This window comes from Macrobrachium rosenbergii, chromosome 4 (genome assembly GCF_040412425.1).
Source record: "Macrobrachium rosenbergii isolate ZJJX-2024 chromosome 4, ASM4041242v1, whole genome shotgun sequence".
NCBI classification, from domain to species: Eukaryota; Metazoa; Arthropoda; class Malacostraca; order Decapoda; family Palaemonidae; genus Macrobrachium; species Macrobrachium rosenbergii.
This window is the reverse complement of record NC_089744.1, coordinates 31630001-31647500: the sequence shown is the minus strand read 5'-3', so window position 1 is coordinate 31647500 and position 17500 is coordinate 31630001. Positions and strand designations below refer to the sequence as shown.

General features: G+C 36.2%; 1 protein-coding gene across 13 annotated transcripts in view; it reads left to right on the top strand.

Moving 5' to 3' along the window:
* Nucleotides 1-17500, top strand: part of Snrk (SNF related kinase) — a 424230-nt gene that overhangs the window by 152783 nt on the left and 253947 nt on the right. For 2 of the 13 annotated variants that reach the window (XM_067093091.1, XM_067093064.1), the window contains one exon: nucleotides 7558-7572. The exons of the other annotated variants lie outside the window; for them this stretch is intronic. The gene's annotated coding sequence lies outside the window, so the exon portion shown is untranslated. Of the gene's footprint in view, nucleotides 1-7557; nucleotides 7573-17500 lie in introns of those variants that run through there. 13 annotated transcript variants of the gene reach the window in all.

Below are 17500 nucleotides of genomic sequence, written 5' to 3'. Positions count from 1 at the left end.
TCGTACTTTTGCGCAGACACTGACTAAAAGTTAAGGGAATGTTAACTTACGGGTATAGATGCATATTTAATTCGTGAAAAAAGCATCTGAAGACACGTTTTACATCTGAAGATTGACGTATAACCTGGAAAAATTAAATCTGAAATAGATCCAGTTATCTGCATTTTCCTCTCGCATTAAAGTCTAAGAAAGGCTGTCGATCTCAGCAGCTGCGCAATTTCCCATCGAGATATATTGTGTCGGAATTCCAGCTGTAGTGATTATCAGAAACTGTTTTTAGTAATTAGATGTTTTCTGTATCGTGTTGGAAGTCATCCAGATTTAAAGCTATGAAATTTACTACTTAGAAGTGTTGTGTTAGGGTTGAAATATCTTTCCTTGGTATATTTAGATCTAGAATAGCAGATTTCTCCGTTATAAATACCTGTTTCTTGGGACATGAAAACTTTTTATTCAACATTTTGGTGATGTTTGTTGTTTGTCGTCACCTTGGAGACATCGTTGAAGAATTACATCATCTCTCTGGGCATGATCCGCTTACCTATTCCAGCCGTTGTCATTTTACTCTATAATTCAAATGCTTTGGTTTGTTCCCCTATGTTCGTTGTGTTATGTAGGTGATTTTACACACTTTTCTTAAAGATCGAAAAATTATTTTTCTTCAATTCTTTCTTTGCCATTTAGTGTCCTGTTGAAACTCCGCCCCTTTTGTACATTAACATTACCCAGAGTTCAGAATGCTGACTGGGAAATTCAATCGAATTCTTTGAATTGTGTTTGGCAAACACTTCTGTTAATTGTAAGCTAAGAGTTGCAGTTTGTGAAATCATCGTCAAATTATGTAGAACAGGAAGAGGTGTTTTCCAAAGGAGTGAGAACAATATGGTGAGGAGAGTATGAGACCTGCCTGTAGAAGTTACGTGAGTAGAAGGAGACGTTCTGAGAGAATCAGGCTGTTGGGCGACATGACAGCGCTGGGTATAGACTGGGTAAAAATTTTGCGGAGATCTAGGACTTTGGGCCTTGCGCCTTGGGAGGTGAAACCTTAATATAAAGAAGGTGAAAGTTAGTATTCTTTAGTTGGGTCATCACGGGAATGTTCGTGTCGTAATGTGATTTTATACTATAGCTGTCTTGCTACAGGATCATCTATATTAGCTCTGTGGTTGTGAGAGAGAATTCAATTTTGGTCTGGGTTTCTTTCATAGGAATGTAGGTACGAGGTCGGGGAGACGTGGGTTTTAATTGCATAAGGTGGGTACTGGCATGGTAGCTATGCCCATAAGGAATGTCTTATAGCTATGTAAGTACCAGGACGTGCAGTGATATACAATATATATATATATATATATATATATATATATATATATATATATATATATATATATATATATATATATATATATATGTATATATATATTTTTTTGTTTAATGCAGGTTATTTTAGTGCTAGAGACTATGTAATATTGTTTTTTTTCCTGTTGTAATTGCCATGAATGCTTGAAACACAATTTCAAGGAATGATGTGTTTATTCTAAAGGGACCCATCCGCTTATTCATAGTTTCAGTTTTATAGTATTTTCTCGTTTTAATAATCCATGTATTTGTGTACTGTTTATTTCAGTAGTTGTGATGTCTTTCTTTTTCCGAGAAATTTGTGCAAGAATAAGGGTTTTTTGTTTCCTGTTGCAATCCCATTACACTGGTTGGTGGTGTGTAGCCGTGTATTTACAAGCGCGTTAGCTTATATACACATACGCTTGCGTGTCGACTGTCGTTTCTCACCGCTCTGCTTGTGGGCAAAGGTAAATAGTGTCTGCTTGGTGTGCATTACCTTGAATTCAGTTTCAAGATGAATCACCAGAGCAGGGGTTTTCTGCGGGTAGGTGTTGTCTTATGATCTGCGCATAGCCCAGTTTTAATCATAAACGGAACAAGTGTATCATGACCTGTCGGATTTCCCCATCCTCTCTTCCACCTTGCTGGGGCAGATTTGTGGCAGAATAATAGTTTTATATGACGGCCGCTGGTGGCCTTGAGGCGCGTGTGTAATAATGGATCTTTCGTCCGCGCCACTTAAAAGTCTTGACAGCCAGCTATTGCTACTGTATTTGGCCTTGATGTATTTGTGTTGTTTCTCTCTCTCTCTCTCTCATCGATTTCCTTTTACTCGAAAAGCGAAACAAATTATATTCATTAGTAAAGGTCAATTAACAGTGAAAATGTTGATGGGTTTTTGAGTAGCCGGGTTGTTACATTGAAAGAAGCATTGTCTCTGATGTTAAGTTTTTTTAAAGCCCAGTTTATCCTTCTATAGAATTGAAAGTCATTTCTTCCGATTAGACAAAACAAAGATCAGAATTTTTGAAGTACAAGAAACTTGTAGGTAATGAGATGGAACTACAAAGGGCCAAACAGGAGAAACACGGTTACTATATACAACAAGGTTATATTTTGTTTTGCTCTCTCTCTCTCTCTCTCTCTCTCTCTCTCTCTCTCTCTCTCTCTCTCTCTCTCTCTCTCTCTCTCTCAGGACTGGTAAATAAAAAGATTACGAAAACAGTGATTGGCAACAAGTGACTAGATTTTGGGAGAGATACGAATGCAACTTTTGAAAATGGAAATTTTTGGGGGTTTTTGTTTGCTCAGCTTTGGTGGAGACTTGCGGTCTTTGTATCTTGTCCTTGTGAGTTAACCGAGGCTCGTCAGTATCGTGTGATATGTGGTAAACTGGTAATAATTCTTCTAGTTTTTCAGAGAGTGCATATTCTTAAGGAACAGGACTTAAGACCATTAACTGAATTTCATCGAGAATGATCATATGTACGGAAAACATTAGAGAGAGTTTAAAGTGAAATGTAAATTACTGGCGTAGCAAGTTTAAAACCAGTAAATCGCACATATATAAAAACGATATTGCAAGAAGTAGAGAGAGAATTCGGATATAACAAAATTAACTTTCGACGTGTCTCAAAATCTGTGGAAACGGAATAGGTCTAATATGATGTAGAATAGTCATGCCCAGCTAATAGCTCTATTTCAGAGTTAATGCTTCAGCTGAGAGATAATTAAAAAAAATTGATGATGGATTAACTCTTTCTGTTGTAACTCGGGAAGTTAAAATGATGGGGTATTATTAGATCTGCTCATTTTGGTGTAAGCTGAACAGTACAGTACCTCTTTGCTTAAATCAGAAGGCTCTGTCATTCGATGTCCAGAAGAACAGTCAACCCTTTTGGATGTTCAACTGTAATTAGAGCAGTGAAAACCCACTATGCCTCATTCCTGTTTTCCTGAATCTGAAACTGACTAGTTAGTATTTTTGGCCCCGTGAAATTGAGACTCATTATGCTTTGGAGGTGGAGACTCAAGTAGTATTTGTTTACTGTGTATGAAAACTGCTGATTACTTAGCTCCAGCTTGGTATGTAATAATAATAATAAAAAGTAGTAGTAGTAGTAGTAGTAGTAGTAGTAGTAGTAGTAGTAGTAGTAGTAGATAAATAAAAGGTAACAAAAATCTCTGGGTCCCCTAAAAGTTCGGGTGTTGGCACTCTTCCTTAGCTTCTTTATTCTGTCTCTCTGTATTCCTCGACATGACTGACTTGCCCCATGGAAGTTCATTTTTATAAACCTTCTTTCCTTATCGCTGGGCTCCTCTCTTTACTGTTCTACCTTCCACTTTCATATCTCGTATGCGCCCATGCCCACAAGCCTTCCCTCCTGCCCCGAGGACTCCTTCCTTGACTCTCTTTGTTGTCTTGCGGTTTTTGTTGATTATAAAGTTATCTTTGTTGCAAGCTGGGAACAGGATTGTACTCGTATCTAAGACATATTATGAAATTCTTGTGCAGTATGCAAGAACAGAGAGAGAAAGAATTTTTTAAGCCAGTATACGAGAAAGAGAGAGATTGTTCAGTGTTGGTAATTATGAACTTTGTTTTTACCTTTTTTATTATTATTAGGTGTTCAGGGTATAACTTCCTTTCTGCAACCTCTCAAGATGGCCTTGGGAAGCAACCTGCCATTTGGTGTCCACGCACGCGCCATTTCTTACCAGGTGGTTCCACTTCCTCACAGGCAAGAATGAGGACATTTTTTGGAAGATTGGTTGCCAGCATCATTTGATATATTGTCTTACCAAATTGGTAAATTGTCCGAAAAATTTAGTTGTTTGATATTTAAATGAGCGCAAAAGTAAAACACATCAGACTAGTCGTAATTAGCTCACAGGAAGCAGTTTTGAATGAGGTCAAAAGGATAAATAAAGGCCGATCCACCGCCATTTTATAGAAAATCAGACATATTAAAGCGAGACTGGCCAACTTGCTTTCATTGCTAGGTAAATCCGAGAAAAATGGCTCGTAGCCATTGATTAGGTACCGTGAAGGCTCTTGTGCATGGACATAATTTTTGCAAAGTAGCTTCATGAACTTCAGTGTCTAACGAAGTTTACCGGTCTGAGACCGCTGTAGGGCCCGGGTGTCAAGTGTCAGCACGCAGAACACAATACAGTATACACTTTTTTGTCAGAGCACTCTTACTGGGCACGTTGTCACTCCAGCTAATGTTATTACATTCGTCATGTAGTGCTGCAACTGGTCTGGAATTTTCCCTCGTAATTTCGTTGAAGCGGTTCATGTATGTAGTATCATGTAGTTTCATGGCTATAAAAGTTGGCTCTGGTGATTAGCATTCACAAAGTAACGATTTTCTTTTATTTTCCATCTATTTTGACTCTTCATAAGAGATGCTGCGTTGGCATCGTGCTTGTCTTGGCATTATATGGCCGTTGTTTTTAGGATGTTTTGTTCATTCTTAACTTGGGCTTTAAATACTGACGAACCCTTGCCAAAAGCAGTGCCGGCTGTGTGGAGTAGACCTGTTTCACTGCTTTCAGGTGATTTTTCAGATTTCTTTATTCCTCTGTTCTCTTTTCTGTGTGTTGCCTTTCCTCCTTCTCACTTCATGCCTTCAGTTATTTTATGGATCCCCTTGTGTTTCCAGGGTTTGCTGCCTAATATAATAGTTTTGTTGGCAATTGATATTTTTGGGTCAGTGTAGCATGAAATAATTGAAACAGAATCTAATAGTAAGGTATTAATTAGGTAATATTAGACCACTAAGACTTAGTGGTTCTTGGGTAATATTTTCCTCATTTCAGCCTCGAGTACCGATGTCGTGAGATCTAACCTGGTTAATGAGTCATACCAGTATCCTCTTGTTCTCCTTTGATCTTCTTTTGTCTACCCATTTCTTTATTACACAGAAACTTTACACATCATTTGCAATACAAGGATCTCAAAGTCATTTTGGATTTTGTATTCTTACACTTGTATCAATTCATTTTGCGGATTCATATTGCATAGGCATATTTAAATGTAAAATATTTAAGAACTGCAGTCAGTTTTTTTGGAGTTGACGTTACATAACCGAAAGCATTATTACCTAACCTTATATGCTGGTTTTTATTTTTGGATTTGTTATAATGGTAGAAAGTATTTTCATCTTTATATCTGTATAGTCAGATACTATATTATCGTTACGAATATCCTAGAATGATGACCTTGTATAGTTTCACTAACGACGGTAGAATAAAATCAACGATTGCACGAGGATTTTTTAAGGTTAGTTTATTATATGTTGTCAGCCATCCGTAAGAGTTCCTCTTATACTGAGAGGCAAACAAAACGGAGATTGGGCAGATTTGGTGCGCGTTCTTGGCGTGTTTTGCTGTGTGGAGGCGACTCTCAGAATTCCAACCGCACGCTGATAATGTGATCTTGTTCAGTATTCTTGGTCCGTCAGATCAGGACTTGAGTCTGTCGTGTCAATAACAACCGGGTCGTGCTTTGGAAGAACCTAGGCCGTTCGCTGAGCGCGCATCGCCTGGAATACCATCATTCGTTGGGCTGTTTAAATTAACTGCTCTCGTTTCGTTCTCGTTGTTATTAGGAGCTGGGACATTTGTTTGCGGCTATGTCTCATGTCCATAACATGAGCTGTTGGGGAGATGCTGCGCTCTGCCAAGGTAATTGTTTTGCGAGCCCTGTACCTCCGCTTGTCTGAAGCATACGAAAATGTCTGTGATGTGGTTAGTGATGTGGAAAATGTTTATCTCTTCACTATGTTTTTTCTTGTCGTTGTTGCTTAAGTATCTTTGGAAAATCAGTGACATTGGTGTTGATGGTTTCATTACAGACCTTGCACTGCTTTGCTGTGTCAACCGTTTTGCTTGAATCTGGGCTTTTGCCGTGGTCTTTAAAGTAAGAGAGCTATATTTTTATGATCTGATTCGTATTCGTCACATACACAGTTTTATGTTAAGGATTAAGGTGATATTTGGGCAAGTCAGCTCTAGTCATTAGTTCATTTGGCGTTAGCTTAAAGGTTTGTTATTGCGAAATTTCTATCTCTTTTACCTCTAAGCTATTCGATCTCTCTGCTTGTATTGTTGCCATGGTAACGTAACGTCCACTACCGGCCTCAGCTGGTATACACTCTGCCGTCATGTGTAGGCGGCTGCAGTGCTTACTACATTTCTATTAATTTACACAAATAGATTTTTCCCCCATAGCTATTCATACTCTTCCACACACACAAACATACACACACACACACACACATATACACATATATGTGTACTGTATATATTGTGTGTGTTTGCGTGCGTGTGCGCTTGTGCGTGCGTATTCGTCACGCTGGTATCCAATTATAACTTACAGGGACTTGTTTGCGAACCTGTATGCTTCTTCATACTCTTAATTGCACAGCTTCTTACCATTGCGCATTATAAAAGCAACATTCTTCGCCTACATTACTTGCACATGCATTTTTAATTATAAATTGTGTGTGTAAGGAAACATGCTTGCTGTAAATCTGATTTTTTAGAAATCAGATTTTCATTAAGATTTTTTTTTTTTATACCCCGACGCTTTCATTGTACTGAGGAACGTGCTGGGTACGAGAATATTAGTAGTTATTCGTACTTGATCAAACCGAAGAAGAATGATAACCCTGGACAGATGGTCGTCATGCAGAGGTGGGTACGACAGGAGACGACGACACCTTTAAATAACCCTCGTCAATTTCTTTGGTAGATCATAATTAGGACGAGAGGAAAATGTGAGTCCGTGTGGACGGCTCCGGCTAAGGGGTTAGCCTACAGGTAGAGATGAAAATTGTACTATACAGTAAATACTGGTATCGTTGCCTACTTTAATGGGGGATCTAGTCATTCGCTTAGAGTATCATTTCAATTATGATTTTTACTCTTACGTGTTTGTGGCGTCACACAATGTTCAGGGACTATATATATATATTATTATATATATATATATGTATATATATATATATATATATATATATATATATATATATATATATATATATATATATATATAAATATATATGTGTATATATATATGTATATGAGAGAGAGAAAGAGAATGTGACTTACATTGTGGGCGTTAGTAAAGCTTTCAGGTGTGTTGAATTTTTTTTGTATGTACCTTGGAGCAAAACAGCAACCGTACTGACATTTTTTCTTTTCTTTCAGGTACGCCTGAGAGGGGTGTGTGTAGTGACGTCAAACACCAGGTGTGAGGTATTTTTACTCCTGCCCACGAGGATTTGTTTTAGAAATCAATGTGTTATTGTGGGTTGGCTTCCAGCGGCCATTGCATATTGCCTGTGTGCATGCTACCGAATATTCTCCCTTGGTCGTAGACCACATCGGCAAGGGGAGGTTCATTTGTCATTTTTCATAATCACGTTTTTTGTCATTTGCTCACGTCGAAGAGGCACGCAGAAACAAAGAGTCAATGCCTGGCTTATGGTTTAATTTAGGTGATATTTTGTTCGTGTGTGTGCCGGTCGTTTTATGGTTTTTTCTGCGTGCGCTGAATTATTTTACAATTAGATATATATGATATATGTATAGATATGTATATATAAAAATATATACATATATGTATATATATACTGTATATCTGTGTGTGTATACATACATGTATATATATTTATATATATATTTATATATATATATATATATATATATATATATATATATATATATATATATATATATATATATATATATATATATATATATATATAACATGTAGGCATGTTTTACAAACCAGCACTGAGCTATCATGGTGGAGATGTGTTGATTTCGATGTACAGTACTAAACCCGAATTTGTGAGAAACATATACAACAGTCTAAATGGGCCTATAGCTCCCATGGTGCTGGTTATTGTAGGATACTTATCAATGCATGTATATATATATATATATATATATATATATATATATATATATATATATATATATATATATATATATATATATGTGTGTGTGTGTGTGTGTGTGTGTATAAGTATAAGAGTGTAGTATAGCAGGAGGCATACGTGCAAATCTTAAAAAAAGGCTGTTTTGTAGTTTCCTACTTAAAGCTGTTTAATATTTCAGTTTTCTGTCCATCATTTTCCTTGAATTATCCGACCGGAAATTTTCGGCGCGACAGGTGATGGAAACATGAAAATACCGTGATCAAGATCAGTCAGGATTTCATCGCTTTGCCGTTGCCTTTGACTTCTTCAGGTCATAAATCTCAGATGGCCGTATCGCCTGAGGGGCTACTATGCTTAACTTGAGGTTGAAAGACTACCATCCGTTTTGTAATCCCACGGAAATCGATATATTTTAATTGCTGAAGTACAGTTGCTGCTTTAGAAAACGTTTGATCGTTACCTTAGGAAAATCTGGTCAGGTAACATGCATCAGTCAGTCTCTCTTAACTTTATACGGTAAATAGCAATTATTTAAAGTATCTCGAGCTTCACCCTAGAAAGAATATTTAACATGTCAACAACTAAGGAAATAATTCACTCCCACCTGTTCATGCTAGGCGACAACAAACCCCGCTTCCTCATCGATTCCTCAGATGGAAAATGCTGCGCCCTGGCAACTCCAGACATGTCACATTTATTAAACATGAGCAGAAATCGGAAAAGATCGGTTCTTTGCTGAACGGCGTTTGATCTGCTGTTACCCATTCGAGCGGAACGAAAAAAATATTCTGAGGACGTAGGGGAACAAGTTCACTTGTCCGATCACTAATATACTGTATGTCCGCATTCGTTCAAAGATAGGAATAATTGTGGGTGAAAATCTTAGGAACGCCATCAAGTTGCAAAAGATTTTGTCGAAACCATATTGAAGATTACCAGTTGGGTGTCGGCTGTTTTTGGCGAAATAGTGTTCTTCACCCTGCAATATTAGAACGGCTTTTGTTAATTTTTATTTTTTATTATTGTAGATGAACTATTCTTAGTACAGGAGCAAAAGACTTAACGGATATTTGTCCGTTTGTCAAACAGTTAAATAGCAAAAAAAAGCTGTTTCACGTAATGAGAGGACTAAATAATATTTCAAGTAGCTGCTGGATTCTGAGTAGTTTCTAGGAGCTCGCAGTTCTTCGTATATATTCGAATTCAGAGTGTATTTCATAGTAGTTTGCGTGCAGGCCTATATTATATACTACTGAGATATATATTCGAACACAATTGTTCTGTGCATTAATACAATTACTAACAGGACCTCATTGAAACTGAATTTCTAGCGGAGTTATTTATTAAAAATTACAAGCTTTAACAGTCCCCATTGTCAGGCATACCATCCAGTTTCAATACTACTGAGATATATATATATATATATATATATATAATTAATATTTATCGCATACACAATTGTTCTGTGCATTAATTACAAAGTCTAAAGCTAACAGGACCTCATTGAAACTGAATGGTATCTAGCGGATTTCATTATTTATTAAAAAAATTACAAGTGATTGTGTGTTGATGATTTCTTCTTATTCACTCAGAAGAATAATTCGGACATTAATGAGTCAGAGAAAACTTCACTAACAGTCCCCATTGTCAAGTATCCGCTAACGGTACCATCCAGTTTCAATTTTCTGGTCCACACGTGATTGTGTGTTATGATTTCTATATATATATATATATATATATATATATATATATATATATATATATATATATATATATATATATATATAATTGAATGTGTGGTTATATATGTATGTCTTTATGTGTGTTTGTGCAACTTCTGGTCTCTGTTTCTGGTAATTATCCACTCGATTATCCATGGGATGGCTTGCACATCCTGTTCGTAGTCGGTGCCATGGTTCCTCCCGTAGTAGATGAGGATCCTATTATCCTTCTTCTGTGGTCTTTATTTTAACATCTTGGAATCAATCCAGTTTAGTTTGTATGTATTTTTCAGTCACGCTTTCAGAGATCCTTGTAGGTTTGAGAATCTTTTGTCGCCCAAACTTGATGGCAGTCTTGATGAGGGAATACCCACTCCGCACCAAAGGAGAAGGAAGGGTTAGGCAGTCAAAACCAATGTGGTCTATAAATTCATGCGTCCAGAGGGGAATTGTGATTCCCTTGATGCTACCCATATTTTCCATACCACTGTTACCCTTAGAAGGCATTTGCAGTATCACAGAAATCTGGGGGATGTCTCTATTACATCGAAATCATGACGTGAGACCCTGGCAGTAGGTGAATGGTGATCGGACTGGAAAACGCAAACCGAAGGCCAGTGATCGCAAACGGTTTCCTTAAAAATACAGTAACTAGATAGCAAGAGGAAATTATACAGGCCTTAGCTGACGGACATTGGGTTTAATCTGAAATGCATAATCGAAGCCAAGTCAGCTCATCATTAGGCAAAATATCTTTTGTAGGTTCATGTAGTAATGGATGAAGCAGTCGTCGTGCAGATTCGTATCATTTGGGTGGACGAGTCAGGGTCCAAACCAATATATATATATATATATATATATATATATATATATATATATATATATATATATATATATATATATATATATATATATATATATATATATATATATATATGGATGTATATATGTATATGTGTGTGTGTGTGTGTGTTCAGCATAGCTCTGAAATGCATTGAGCAATTTCAGCCAAACTTGGTATACTGTACATATGACTTACTATCTGGAAAAGAGTAGTGTGTGGGTAAGACATAACTAGTACCAAAGGGCACCAAAGGAGGTGGGGGTGGGAAGGGCTTCCCTGAAACGGGCAGGTTCTGCCCATAAACTTAATAACTAACAAAGTCTATGGGTTTATCATACCGCATTTCGTTGTACATATGACTAACTATCTGGAAAAGAATATTGTGGGGGGAAGACATCACTTGCACCAAAGGGGATGGGGGTGGGAAGGGGGGTGACATGTAAAAATAACCTAAAACAACAGATATTAGTGTCTAATCCATAGTTTTCAGGGTCGCTGAGATGAATAGTGAGACTCTTGATGCCCTTTAAGTCCAAGTGACAGATAGTGTCTAATTCATAGTTCCGCCCCGATAGGAAAGGGGGTAAGAAGGGGTGAAATATAAAATGTCAAAAATATTGGGCAGTGAAATATAAAATGTCAAAAATATTGGGCAGTGTAATTGAATATAACTATCTATATTATATATATATATGTATGTGTATATATATATATGTATAATATAGATATATTTATGTATATATATATTGTCACAATGCGTACCAAATACCTGGTTATTACACAACAAATTTCAAAAATAAAAAATTTACCTCACTTCAGCCAAATACCTGAACTCTCATAACAATAGGAATGAAAAAACTTATTAATCACATGAAAAATGAAACTAAGTTTATCAAGAATAGTGTAAGGTATCCACTATTAAACAAGAAATATACTAGAATAAAAGGGCATCACTCCATCACACAACTTTAACTGTTTCCCTGGTCTTAATTCACTTTAGCAAAAGTAGGAGAACAAAACATGTTTATCACTTTGCCTTATGCACACACAGTTAATCATATTCCCTGGTGGTCAACAATTGAAACACTGTTTTTCTAAAAATATTAAATACAAAAACTTATTTTTAAATTCAAAATTTTTTATTAGAATTCACAATCTGAAAAATTTACTATTACTTGAAAATAACACAAAACTTAATTAATTCTGGATTAAATTATGAAACAAAACTAATTCACAAAAACTTTATCAAGAATTTAAATTAATCAAGCAAAATTTAAACTATCAAGAATTACTCAAGATGAAAAGAAAATCTTAAGTGAAAATTAAATCAAGTATGCGATGTTAAATTACCAAGAAATATTTAAAATGCTACGTAAATAAGTGTTACATCGCAAACATAAAAAATGTGAAAAATGAAGAGTGCAAACACAAGAACACACAATTCCACAAAAGATTTATCAATAATAATTTCACTAAGGCAAAATTTCCATAACTTATTATACCATGGTATTAATAAGTAAAATGCACGTTACCTTACACAAACTTGTGAAAACCTCTGTAAAATCCCTTTGCAGCTGCGCTAATTTCACAAAACGCACGTTTTTACCAGGCGCCGTTACAAATTAAATAATTTTACTAAATTCAGATCTCAAAAGTTAATACTAATACCTTATGGCTATACCAGTGGCCACAAATATACTATGTTAAAAGTAATCTCCTTTCAAGAACGAGAGAGAGAGAGAGAGAGAGAGAGAGAGAGAGAGAGAGAGAGAGAGAGAGAGAGAGAGAGAGAGAGAGAGAGAGAGAGAGAGAGAGAGAGAAAACCAAACTGCTCGGTCTCGGAAATAAGAATAAATAGATGTTTGGGATTCCAGTAGAAATTCAACAGTCACATGACGTCATTAAGGCATTTTGGGTACGAAACACAGGAGAAAAGTTCCAAAAGCAGTGAGGTGACGTCATTAAGGCAATTTGGGTGCGAGATACGAGAGAAAGATCTAGAAGAAGGAAGCAAAGCGTTTTGAACTGCAATCTTACAAAACATGACGTAACTGATCAGGACATGTATTCTTTTTCTCAAAGTGGCATACGTGACTCAAACAATGCATGTAATAATGCGAAATCACTCGTCTTATTCTCGTATGGGACAAATCTTTTACAGAAACCTCTGCACGACCGAAACATACAGCAATCGGCTAATTATGATTGGCGTGTTTGATAAACAAGACGGAAAAATTCGAGTAGTTTCCTGAACGAATCGGCAATTGTTGTTCCAAACTGTCCTCACGTTAACCCAAAACAAAGTGCTCTCTCTTATCTCAACTGATGACAAGTGAATGAAACAAGCTCTCACTAGGACACACGTGTTCCTTATACTATTCATTCTAAATTACAGTACTAAGTCATCTAAAGCAATAATTCTTTTGAGATCTGTTAAGGTACTTCAATAATTATTATTATTACACATAACACATGATAAATAAAAGAATAAATATATCAAAATATCACACGATATACGTATTACAAGGCAACATCACACACACACACACACATATACACACACACACATACACACACACACATATACCATACCTAAATTCATACATACATACAGACACTCAAGAAATTCCTGTACTGTATGGCTTTACAAAAATATGTGTAAGGGAAATTCAGTTACAAAATATATTTTTATAAATATTCTGCTGTTCGCCCTCTCTGCATCATTTTAGTAAGGGATATCATTCTAACAAAGACAGGAAATTGTCTCTGTTGAAGCTAAGAGAACACGGGCAAGGGAAGGTAGGATATGTTTTCAAAAAAGTAACGTCCTCAGTAGGGGATAGGTTAGCATTAGAGACCTCAACCAACAGGGAGGGTTTTCACCAAGCAACCGATAGTGAAGGTGGTCTTAAGCCTCCTTTTTCTCTGTCCAATGCATTCGGCGATGTCTCTGTCAATTTTTTCAGACTGCCGGGAGCTATGGACGAGCGTCGGACAAACAGCCTAGCCCTGCCCTGACCTGACCTGGCAGAGAGAGACCGACCGTCGTAAAAAGAATACCCATCCGAGCAACTCTGTCCTTTGTCCTTTCCCTGTCTGTTGTTTTTACTAAGTGAATCGACCATACCCGTTCTTCGAGAATTCCGATCGTCAGCTGCATTGCTCAAGCAACCTACGTTAACGGTAAATCTGGAATTGACAAGATTTTCGTTGATTTGCTAGTATCTCTTCCACTGTACTTATTTTTTCCATTTTTGCCCTTCAGCCACCATTTACAGGAGAACCTGTTATAACCATATTTCTTTTATGAAGCCTAGTTTATGAATAATGAACATTGCTTAGTGAAATTGCATAAGCTATTCCTGTGCAGTAACTAGGAATTAGGGAAAGTCAAGTGTAAGTAAAAACCCAGGCAAGCCTTGGATCCTGACATCACCATTGTTTGGAAGAGAAATAACCTTTACCAACACTAACTACGTACGGTAGCTGTGAGTGTATGAACACCGTTGCCTTATTCTTTACTGAAGCCAGGAAAATTAACTGTGTCCAACGTCGACTAAGTGGTTCATGTAATTTCCCTCGCTATCACAATCACAGCACATTTTTCTTTGTTGGGACTAGTTGGATAATGAAAGGGGTTTGATGTAATTCATTTGTTATAGAAATAATCCAATTATTCAATCATAGTTCCAACTGGCAACCTAATCCAATTAAGTATTGTCTGTCTTTTGTGGGTAACTTTAGCTTCAATTGTCCATTTACGTGTGTCTTCGGCAGAGCAGGGCTACATAAATTACAATAATTATTTTAAAAACTCATTAGCCAAGCCCACACGTGACAATATGAAATTCATAAAACTGCAGACCTTTGCCTAAGTGAAATGTGATTGTATGTCATTAAGACCAGGATTTTCTCCTATTATATGAAATCCGAGCCACATACAGCCCAAGACCAGGAATTTGAACTCGCAACACACCTACAACTCATGTTATAAAGAGAGAGTGACAAGAAAGGCAGTTACCTGCTGCTCATTAACACAGTTCCTGTAAATGTCAGCGCAAAACCAGTTTATACCGCTCTGTGTGAACGTTTTGTTTACACCTGAGAATGCACTGCTGAATGACGTGAAAAAAGGTAAAAAGTAAACATATTCTGTTTACATTTCCACTGAACATTAACACTTCTGCCTCCTCTGAAAGCTGCTCTGAAAAGTAAGAAAAGGACTCAAGCTTTTTCAAGGCAAAGTCTGTTTGGTCAAGCATCTTGATACATATGTCTATTCTTCTTATGAAGCAATGAATGAAACGAAAATAAGAAGAGTAAAAGTGTGGTTTGTCTCCTCTGAAAAGAGAGAAGATTATAGGTATCACAAAAAATTGAAACAGCGAGAGAGCTCCAAAGTTCAGCGGCCTAGGAAAATAAACAGGTGAGCAAGTTGGGAGCAACCCCTGATTACAGACCCCTGATGGGATTTGAAGGCCTGAATAAATAATTATAGCAGCAATGATATATAATTAATCAACTTACTTAATATAGAAATCTGTATTTAAACGCTATATCCGCAAGCAAAGGCATACATGAGAACTTACGAATGTATGTATATATATATATACACATATATATATATATATATATATATATATATATATATATATATATATATATATATATATATATATATATATATATACACACACACACACACGCACACGTTTTTAATATTTTATGCCATTTAATAGTGTAAGCAAACCATTCTTTCATACTGAGCAGTATAAACTGGTTTTATGTAAACATTTAGATGAGCAGTACGAAACAGTCTACGTGTCATCCTCTGTTTGTCACAGTGGTTATATTTGTGGAGTGAGTTCAGAATCGTGGACTGGTGGTACGAGGTTCGGATTTCACATAAATCTGCAGTAATGTACAGATTTGTAATTTCATCAGTTTGTGTACTTTATAAGTGAAATTTACTGGCACTATACTTCTGTAATGTTGCAATAGTATGGGAGTGTTGTATAGTTATATTCTTAATGGTTTCGATGGAAACTTTATTTCCAAAATAAGGTTTAGGGTTTTATAACGTCAAAGCATGGAAATAGAACTTTTGTCCAAGAAGATTCTTTATTAAATTTATATTCATATATATATATATATATATATATATATATATATATATATATATATATGTATATGTATATATGTGTGTGTGTGTGTGTGTGTGTGTAGGATGCACTTTCAGAGGCCCATAGAAGGCCACATAAATATACCACCGCTGCAATGGAAACGATGCATCACCCTGCATGTCGATGGAGCAGCAGCGCAAGTGTCGCAACTACCTTCCTTGGTGCTGTTTGCAGTGTTTACGTGTGTAGTTGTATGCTGTTCGTATTTGGTTACAGAAACCAAAAAGAACTGGCCCTGGGTTTTCAGGTAAGTGTGTGTGTGTTTTATTGTGATTGTATGTACAGTATGTATCCACACAGACACGTGTATACAGTATATATATACATACATACATACATACATACATACATATTATACATATATATATATATATATATATATATATATATATATATATATATATATATATATATATATATAATATAGAGAGAGAGAGAGAGAGAGAGAGAGAGAGAGAGAGAGAGAGAGAGAGAGAGAGCGCTTTTATCCAACATAATCTGGTAGGATAACGAAGACCAAATTTTTCAAGTGAATAGGGGCGATCTTTGTCCACAGTACGCCGTCATGGATGTTTGAGGTTTTCTGCTTGCCTCTTGGTTTATACTAACTCAGAAGTTGAATTCTTATTTGTACCTATTGCACAGTGTGAGGGTTTGACGATTAGTATGCTCATTTCTATAATTTCAAAGTTGGCTTGTTAACCATACTACTTTAGGCAGTATGATTAGAAAAATCCTTTATTTGCTGTACTACCACAACGCGTTATTGTTATTATTATTATTATTATTATTATTATTATTATTATTATTATTATTATTATTATTATTAATTAAATTTTATTAAATATCTTTGAATTATTATTATTGTTATCTTTGAATTAAGATAAAATATTTTGTAACTGACGTCATTGCTTATTTTGATCATGTGGCAGCCGCTTGCAAGATGGTTAACTTTGTGGAAGTTCCTTTAAATACAGCCAACGTATAGAATGCACACGCAGAGCTTTTCGGAATTACAAATCGAGTAGGTCTCAGCAGCGAGTGGATTGCGATTCTCAACACGCTCCAGTTGGGTTTTGGTCGGGTACTGGTGTAGAGGTCGTGTATGCAATCGTAATATCCGTTTGCGACCTGATGTGTGATACAGATGATGCCGGAATAAGAAAACCCAGCGATTCGTCAAAACAACGTCGGCTGAATGTTTATAAGTTTTGTTAGTTGTTTACGGTGCCTTGTTGTGGAATTCAGATGTAACGAGTGTTTCGTATGTTTCTTCTGCTACAAGCTATCACTGCTGAATATAGAAGTATATTTTAAATTACTAAAAGACTTTGGTCAGGAAAATGATGTAACTCTACCACTACTTATGGCAAGGGTTTGAGACCGCAGTTTGCCATAAGAATGGCTTAAATGTCTTATTTTTGTGGGTTTCCTGTCTGCCCTATGTCCTCTTTATTG